Below are 9,300 nucleotides of genomic sequence, written 5' to 3'. Positions count from 1 at the left end.
ATTTCCGCGAGAATAAGGGCTCTTCCGGTTAGAACTCGATGCACCATATACGAACCCTGCCAATTAGGAGAGAATTTCCCTTTGGCTTCATCTTGATATGGAAATATCTTCTTCAACACCAGCTGTCCTGGTGTAAACTTCCTTGGCTTGACTCTCTTGTTGAAGGCTCTGGACATTCTGTTCTGATATAATTGACCGTGACAAACAGTGCTCATTCTTTTTCCGTCTATGAGGGCTAACTTCTCGTAGCGACTCTTGACCCATTCTGCATCATCTAATTTTGCTTCTTGTATGACCCTTAAGGAAGGAATTTCTACCTCGGCGGGGATGACCTTAGTAGCTTCTGACCTCCAACGAGTAGCATACTCGCGAAGGGTCTCTGTGGGCTTCTTCTTGAGATTCTGGATATAGAACACATCTGTTGCGTTCTCCGTGTTGAACCTAAACCAATCCATAAAGTCAGACGCCATGTTCACCCAACTAGTCCATTTCTTTGCATCCTGGCTAATATACCATGATAAAGCATCACCCTTCAAACTCCTCATGAACAGCTTCATGCGATTCTTCTCGTCCCTTCCGACTCCTACCAGCTTATCATAATACATTCTGAGGTGGACCCTGGGATCACCTGTACCGTCGAATAGTTCAAACTTGGGAGGTTTGTACCCTTCCGGGAGCTCAACATCTGGCTGAACACAGAGATCTTTGTAATTTAACCCTTCAACACTTTTGTTACCTTCGAAATCTTGGACCCGGCTAGTCAACTTCTTGATCTCAGCGGCCAAATTCTGAATGAGGGAGCTCTTGTCATCTGTCTCTATTGCACTGGCGATTGGCTGACTGTAATGTGGCATGGTGTCCACAAAGATTGGAGTGTTATGGTCTTTTGTGGTATTTTGTGTTTCAGGAACGTGCAGTGGAGTGTTGTTGCAGGTGTTGCAGGCTTGGGCATGAGCGGGTTGTACTGGTGGTGTAGTATGGTTCTAGTTGTTGGCATCAGCAGCGGCAAGAGTGATTGACAGACTTGCCAGGTTTCGAACTTGTTCCAATTCTTCTCGAAATCTCAGCAAAGTTTGCTCAAGATTAGCAGCAGTTTCCTTAGTGATTGAAGCGTTCTGAGAGGTTTCCTCGATTTCCTTTCTAGCACTTGTATCTCCTATTTTGCCTTTGTTCCTGTTTCTGGTAGGACTTGGAGGAGGAGGAGGAAAAGGACCCTTGGATCTTGTTGAGTACGCTGATGGTGCCAGAATGCACGAACTAACCTTTGGGGAGGGGAATAAAAATAATAAAAGAAAAAAAAAAGGTAAAAAGTTAGCGCGGATTCTGATAAATAATATTGCAATATTTAAACACATTGTGCTGGAATATAAATCGCTTCCTAATTTGGGTGCCTCATTGTGCCCGAGGTAAGCCTAGCGACAAATTAAATTTGGAGAACTTATAATGCTAAATGCCTCATTTTATTGATAAAAATAAGATGAGTCAAAAACAACTGAATAATAAAAGATGTCACTAATGGCCAACGGCCTTATTACATTTAAGAAAGCAGAAGATTAAAAATCCTAACTACTTGGTCCCCGAAGGACCTTCCTCAGGTTGAATGTTCTCGTTGATTAGATCCTCCAGCTCGCGCAGATTTTCCAGTAAAAATGCCTTTTGCCAGGCGTTCTCCTTCGCTTCCCTCAATGTTTTTGACAGTCGGTGACTCTTTTCCTCACTTTCCCTTCCAATTCCAGCAAGCTGTACTCCAGGTATTCTAGCTTCTCACTAGCCTTGGTGACTCTCTCTTTCCATTCGTTGATTTGGTTACTTGATGAGAGGTTCCTCCACCAAGTCAGCAAGATTGAGGGTATGTTTACCATACCGAAGTCGGGAACTTTGTCATTCATTTCCTGCAAAACAAAGGGTTAAGACCTCACCCCCACCGGACTCGACTATTTAATACCAATAATTAGCATAAGGCGTTTAGTTCTCCAAATAAATGCACATAGTGTGAAGGTGTCCGTTTGGGTTTCAGGAAACCCGATGGACTTTGGTTTAGGCTATCTTAATGAGTAATTATGCGGACAACATAACTGACTCGGCTAGGCTTGACCATCATGCATGAACAGTTTAATAGAGTAAGGTTTCTACTTTGAAGTGCTAGACAAGGTACTCTTGAGCGGACAACTCAAGAGGGAAAGGCGCGAAACCGTCGACTACACCGTTGATCGACTGGTTTTACCGCAAATATGCCTTTGCCACATTTAGGGGTTATGATATCGGAAGGGCGCAACCACTCATTATAAGCGTTGCTATAGGATTTGTTTTGGCACGAGTGGGATATGATGTTGAGAGATGCAATTACAATAATGAAACAAATTACATGTATTTTCACGTTCATAAAGTAAAGATTACAATAAATGCTCGGAAATGAAAACGAAATTGAGATAATGGTAAAGCAGTAAAGGGGAAAGCAATTAAAGGAAAAGAAAACACGAAGAGTAAAGTTAGTATTCATGGAGAAATGATTAAAAGCAGGAAATAAAGGTAATAAAGGAAGCAATAAAGTCATAAAAAGAACATAATGGTAAAAGCCTTTAAGCATCTCCCCAGCAGAGTCGCCATGCTGTCGACGCCCCTTTTTTCCCTCCTAAAAGAAGGCGAAATCGGGTTTACGACATTATGGACAAAACAACTCTTATTCCCCTTTGGAGGAATCGGGATATGGAATTTGAAGAGTCGCCACCTAATGATTATAGTGCATTAGGACACTTAAAAAAAGAGGATTTTGAAAGATAAACCAGAGTTCGGGTAAGGGCTTGAGATTATCTCGAGGGGAAGGTGTTAGGCACCCCTCAAGATCCACTAGTGTGGTTCCCGACCGTGCTTAATTATGACTTTAAGAAGAGTAGGAATAAACAAGCAAAGTTTGCACATAACAAGTTGAGAAATTTTGAAAGAAGAAAGACACAAGTGATTTTAAAAGGAGAAAGCTTAGTTGAAGACACATTAATTTAAGAAAACATCAATAACTAAAGAAGGATAAAAGGGGTCCTAGGTTTAAATATAATATAAATCAGTTTGGTGCAATACCCAGCAATCATTCTCGCACGAGATATTAGCGCACCGTCATCATCTCCATATTCTACCCTTTCCGCCCCGTAAAGGTTAATTAAACGTGTGGATTGGTCGCGAGTGCTTATTGCGTGCTATTACCCGTCCAGTCCTATAAGTCCTAGAGGGTATTTAGGACCATTATTCCTATAAGGTAAGGACTAGGTTGAACCCTTAGGTTTGAAGGTCAAAATACTAGGCGACATACAAAACAAATAAGACTTCATGTAAGGGATCACATAAAGGCACGTAAGAGGCTCAAATGTCCCTCCACGGATAGACATATAATTAGCACATCTAAATCACATTTAAGGTCTAAAGAAATGAGAGTTAAAAGCAGGAATATTAAAGATAGGTTTTGGCAGAAATAAAAAAAAATGTTTGATCGAAATTTTCAGAAGTATAACTAAAAAATGGCAGTAGGTATATAATAGTTTAGGAATTAGTAAAAGACATATTGAAACACTTTTAAAATATAGTAATGATGTAGTAAAATAGCACGATTCTGGACAAGCAAACAACCCAGTAGAAGACATGATAAAACATATGCCTGATTCCGAGAGTATGTCAAAATGGGACTGGAGTTTTAACAGAAATCAGAGTAATCCTCAGCAAGGCAAACAAGGAATGGAGTTCAGTAGTTTAAGAAAGAGACAGAGTAGTCTGAAAACTGGCAAAAGAAAATCAATCAGTTTTATTAGGCCTAAAGCTTGCCTAGGCGTCGTATGTATTGGCTACTTGAAAGGTGAGCATGCATATTAATCCAGTTTTAAGGAGAGGAGGCATAGTTCATCAGACTTATGTTATTAAATTAGACAAATTAGTGAGGCGTTCAGCAATTGCCACTCAAACGAAGATCCTAAGTAACATGATGTCTAATGCACATAAAGCTCCTAAAACATGGTCCCTAAATGCAGTAGCAATTTGTATAACAGGTTTTTAATTAATCGTGATTACAAAGTGAGTATAATAACGAGCTGAAAGTAAAAGAGCCTAAAACAGGATTTCTAATCGTGTGAGATGCATGTCCTATGCAGGATATCTATTGCACAAATAAGTAAGTAAAACCCTATAGACATGTTCTCTACCCATTAACCAAACATGCATAATCCCACCCAATTTCACTATAGCCCCAATTATTCATTACAAGTTATTACAGATGAAGTAATCAGATTACAGTAGCGAAGAGTAGAAAAATAAGAAGCTATTCTATAGGGAGCCTTCAACCATGCCCAAGTCTCCAATCCTCACTTCTTTCGAGTTTCACAAACTTTACCAAGGTTTGGGTGCGGCAAATCTCCCTAAAGGCCCATTGGGACCCTTGGCCAATACCAGGCACCCAAAACAAATTAACAGGACAAGTGCAAGTCTGGAATTACCAGCCTCGTGCATCAAAGTTCAGTGGGTACTCAAGGTACCCAAAGCAATGCTTACACTAAGGTGGCTGACCCTAAACTTCTAAGAGTAGTGAGATAGTAATGGAGTTTCAAAAGATTGAATTGAAAAGCAGTTTGAAACAGAAGATACAATGTCAGGTAAGCACAAGCAGGGGGAGAGGAGAAGGGGACAAGTAATTCACGAGTGAGAACACAGTTACACAAACATCAAAGAGAAGCACTTCAGCACTTAAACAATCAGGCATATTTCAACCAAAGAGGTCAGAAGTTCATGCTGATAACTACACTAGGGTTAGGGGATAAGGAAAGACATGCATGAGACATATAAGGGGAGTAATGGGCATGCCAGATTAAGATAGTCACGTTAATCAACATAGAAGCATGCTAATTGCAGCAAGAACAACAAAAGCATAAGTAGAAACATACGAGAAACAAAAAGAAGTGCAATACCCATAGAAAACATATTGCTTTGAAGCTGTAAATCAAATAGGAGACATACCAGTTGAAGGAAAAGTAATGCATGACAGTAGTGAGTTATAATATGCAAAGTGGTGAAGTGAGCAGCAATATAGAGAGTGTGCAGCGATAGTAGTGAAGTGAGCAGCAATATAGAGAGCAATGGAACAATGAAGCAGCCTAAAACTTAGCCTGAGTTTCAAGCTAGTTGAGCAGCCAGTAGTCACAAGGGGAGAGAGATTGTGTGAAACAAAGAGAGTACTGAATTACTTCTTTTGTGTAAGAGAGAGTTCAGAAAATGATTCCCTCCTACTATGCTAAAGAGAGGGTAGAATATATATAGTCTTCAAATAAGTGAAAAATAAGGTAACACATATAGACTGATTATAATTATAGAAAGAAAACCGATTAGAATCAATTAAAACTCAAATTGCCTTCAATTAGGGAGTCACAGCTCAAACGGTAAAGAAAAATGCATCAAATAAGGAAGGTACAACATAATTACAAGTAAGGAAAGTAAATAGGCATATAGTGTGTATATAAACAGACTGATTTTGAAAGCAATTAGTTAAGGAAAATCACGGGTGAGATGGAAAATCACAGGGAATCATCCTTAAGTAAGGAAAGCATCTCACAATCAAGGAAACAATTCAAATCAGTGGAGCATCTCCAAGGAAATCATATACGGATAATCAGGGATTCAAAGAGATGCACAGAATTATTTAGAATAACAATTAGACCTATAAACACAATAGGTGTGAAAATCAGAGAACACTAAGCGAGAAGATCACAGTTTCAACACAAGACAGGAGCCCTAATAGAAACATAAAGCATGGAACTCGGATTAACCAGAAAACCACACAAACAAGCTCATAACACAAACATAAACAAATAACACAGGCATAAACACATAATACTCAAAAAGAAGCAGAAGATATAGTGATTTTTGAAAGGGGTTCGGAAACTCTAGCTTTTGAGAAAAGAACAAAACGTTTAAAATTTGAGAATCAGGTAGAAGGTAGTGTAAAACACAAAAGGATAAGTTAAAAATGCTTTAAAAAGATAAAGATCGAGAGACTTAGGCGGAAATTAGGGTTTTTTGCAATAACTTGGTGAGGTAAGGAACATGGCTGTGAAACTCGTTAATAATGGCATTCATAGTGCTATCGGACTGAAAACCATCGGAGAAAAGGCCGGAGATAAGACAAGCAAGGCTTCCAGTGACCATCTTGCATGGTGGAAGTCTCTAGAGCCTCAAAACTTAGAGAAGATCAGCGAGACACAGCTCCATGGCGACTGGTGGTCGAGAGAAGTGAGGACGGAGCATGGTCGGAGAGGCGATGAAGCTCGTCGGAGAAGGAGGAGGGAACCAGAGGGTTCTAGAGAGAAGGAGGAGACAAAGAGACCAGGAGAGAGACCGGTCTCTATGAGAAATGAGGGGTCAAAGGGGGGGTCGTTCATTTGATTTAATTTGGGAAATAAAATCTGGGCCGTTGATCTCATTTGATCAACGGCTCAGATCAGATCAAGGCTGGATCGGGTAAATTAATTGGGTATGGGTCGGGTAATCTAGGAATACGGGTTGGGGGTTGAAATTGAGGGTGCAATTTGGGCTACAATTGAAATAAAAAGGGACTGCAATTTAAATAGCCAATTTTCCCCGTTTTGATTTTATAAAAATAGTAAATAGTGTTTAAAATCAAATTAAAAATACTGAGTTGATAAGCAATGCATAATTATTAATTTAAAAATATTAGAAATGACTTTGTGATTACGAATGCTATTAAATCGAGAAATAGGCTAAAATTGCAATTTCATGCAATTTTAGTTTTAAAATACCAAATGGACTTGTAAAATTATGCAAAAATCACGTAAATTATATTTTGTGTAAATGCGAGAATAAAATAAATTATTCGCCAAAATGACAAGTTTTCTGGGAATAATTATTGGTTTTTTATAGTGCAAAATAGGCCATAAATTGGTTTTAAAAATCTTTAAAAATTTGGGAAAATACCAAAGACTTTGGGCGTGCTTGTATATGCATACATATGCTATTTCAAAAGTATTTTGAGTATAAAAATACATAGGGAAAAATTAGGTATCAATAGTTTTTAAAGAAGAATGATGGTTCTATGCGTATGTGCATCGATTATCGCCAGTTGAACAGAGTTACGGTGAAGAACAGGTATCCATTGCCTCGTATTGATGACCTATTTGATCAGTTACAGGGTGCTAGGGTGTTTTCAAGATTGACTTGCGTTTAGGCTATCATCAGTTGAAAATTCGGGAGCCAGATATCCTGAAGACTAAATTTAGGACTTGGTATGGTCACTACAAGTTCTTTGTGATGTCATTAGGGCTGACCAACACCTCAACAACATTCATGCACTTGATGCATAGTGTGTTCTAGCCCTTTCTTGACTCTTTCTTCATCGTATTATTGACGACATTCTGGTGTACTCCCCTGCTTGGGAGGATCATGAGCACCACCTGAGGACTGTGCTCCAGACCTTAAGAGAAAAGAATCTATATGCAAAATTTTCAAAGTGTGAGTTTTGGCTAGACTCAATGGCATTCTTGGGTCATGTAGTGTCGAGTGATGGGATCAAGGTGGATCCAAAGAAGGTTGAAGCAGTGCAGAGTTGGCCCAGACCGTCCTTAGCTACAGAGATCAGGAGTTTTCTAGGTTTGGCGGGGTATTACCGTCGATAAAGAAAATCTATCATTTTATTACTTTTGAAATCATGAAATTTTATTAAACAAAGAAATTAATGCATTGAAAATCATGGATTCATAAAATATAAGTAAGATATAAATTAAAAGGGTGACATTATTAACAAAACCATAACATCTACTGAAATTTCCCACGGCGCCACAAGTGTATGGGCATCTACTGAAAATACAACTAATACAATATATGTCTGGAATGTAAATAGACAGCATAAATAAATATGAAAGAGACTCCGTATGATACGATCAAATCAATATGAAGGAGACTCCATGTGATGCAAATCATAACATGGGATGCAACTTACCGTAAAGTCCCAACAATAGCTGCACCTCTTGCGCCCAAATAACCATCAGAAACATATATCTGCACAATAAATGCAGAAGTGTAGCATAAGTACGTAAATCAACGTGTACCCAGTAAGTATCGAGCCTAACCCTGAAGAAGTAGTGACGAGAGGTCGACATCGACACTTACTAATGGTCAAGTAAATCAAGTATAGTAAAAAGTGGACATGCGGGAAGTATGATAAATAAATAGTGAAAACAGATATAGGTACATAATACGATCCTCAGCGAAATAGTAAACACAAAGTCCTCGTATATCGGATAGTACCTCGAATGGAATACAAAATGGTCAACACTAGGTAAAAGGTCACACTCAAGTCAGGAATACTCGTGGGTATTGTGAGCACGTGATTTTTGCCTTACGAAAACTACTCCAAAATAAATAAAAAAATAAAATAAATTTCTTTTACTGTGTAATTCTTGAATTTACGTGGTGTTAAATATTTGTGTTATGTCCGTAAATGTTTACTTTGTCATAATAAAATGAAAATTAAAATAAAATACATGTTGCATGCATATAGGATTTAATTATGCATTTGAAAGATAATTTAAATAAAATCACAAAAATATGCATTCGTTCTATTTTTAAATATGTTACTGTGTGATTAATATTTTGTCTGTGTGTTAAATAATTGTTATAAAGTAATTAATATATTTTTGTGAAGTTAAAATTGTTTTATAATTAAAATTAGAAATTTAAATTAGAAAAATGAAATAATTGAAAAAGAAATAAAAAATCGGACCTGGATTAAAATCCAAGCCCAAAATCAAGTTAACCCCCCCTCAGCCCAATCAAAACAACCCAGGTTCGGTCCAATTCAGGAGCAAATCCAAACGACGACGTTTGGTCCCGCTTCATCAAGGACCGTTGGATTAAATCAATCCAATGGCTGAGATACCTTGCCCTTACCCGGAACCCTCTACCCGACCCAATGACCCGATCCAGGCTGACCCTGAACTTAGACCAAACGACAATGTTTGGTTAAGTGGATTGATCTCAACCGTGCATCTTAATTGATCCAACGGATGAGATCAATCCACCCCACCCCTATTTAAGGATCAAACCCCTACCCCGGCCCCTAACTTAACACCCCCCTCCTCTCACTGTTCATCATCGTTCCCAAACAAAACTCCTAACCCTAGCCGCCCATATTCCCCTTCGCTTGAAACCCGGCGGCATCAACGCCGCCGGTCACCACCTTAACACCCCAGAACCCCCTGAACACCCTCTATCCGAATATGTTAGCCTCTTGGCTCGAATCTTCCTGAAGGTTCT

This window comes from Nicotiana tabacum, chromosome 20, assembly GCF_000715075.1.
Source record: "Nicotiana tabacum cultivar K326 chromosome 20, ASM71507v2, whole genome shotgun sequence".
Classification (NCBI taxonomy): Eukaryota; Viridiplantae; Streptophyta; class Magnoliopsida; order Solanales; family Solanaceae; genus Nicotiana; species Nicotiana tabacum.
Note: the sequence above shows the minus strand (reverse complement) of the source record.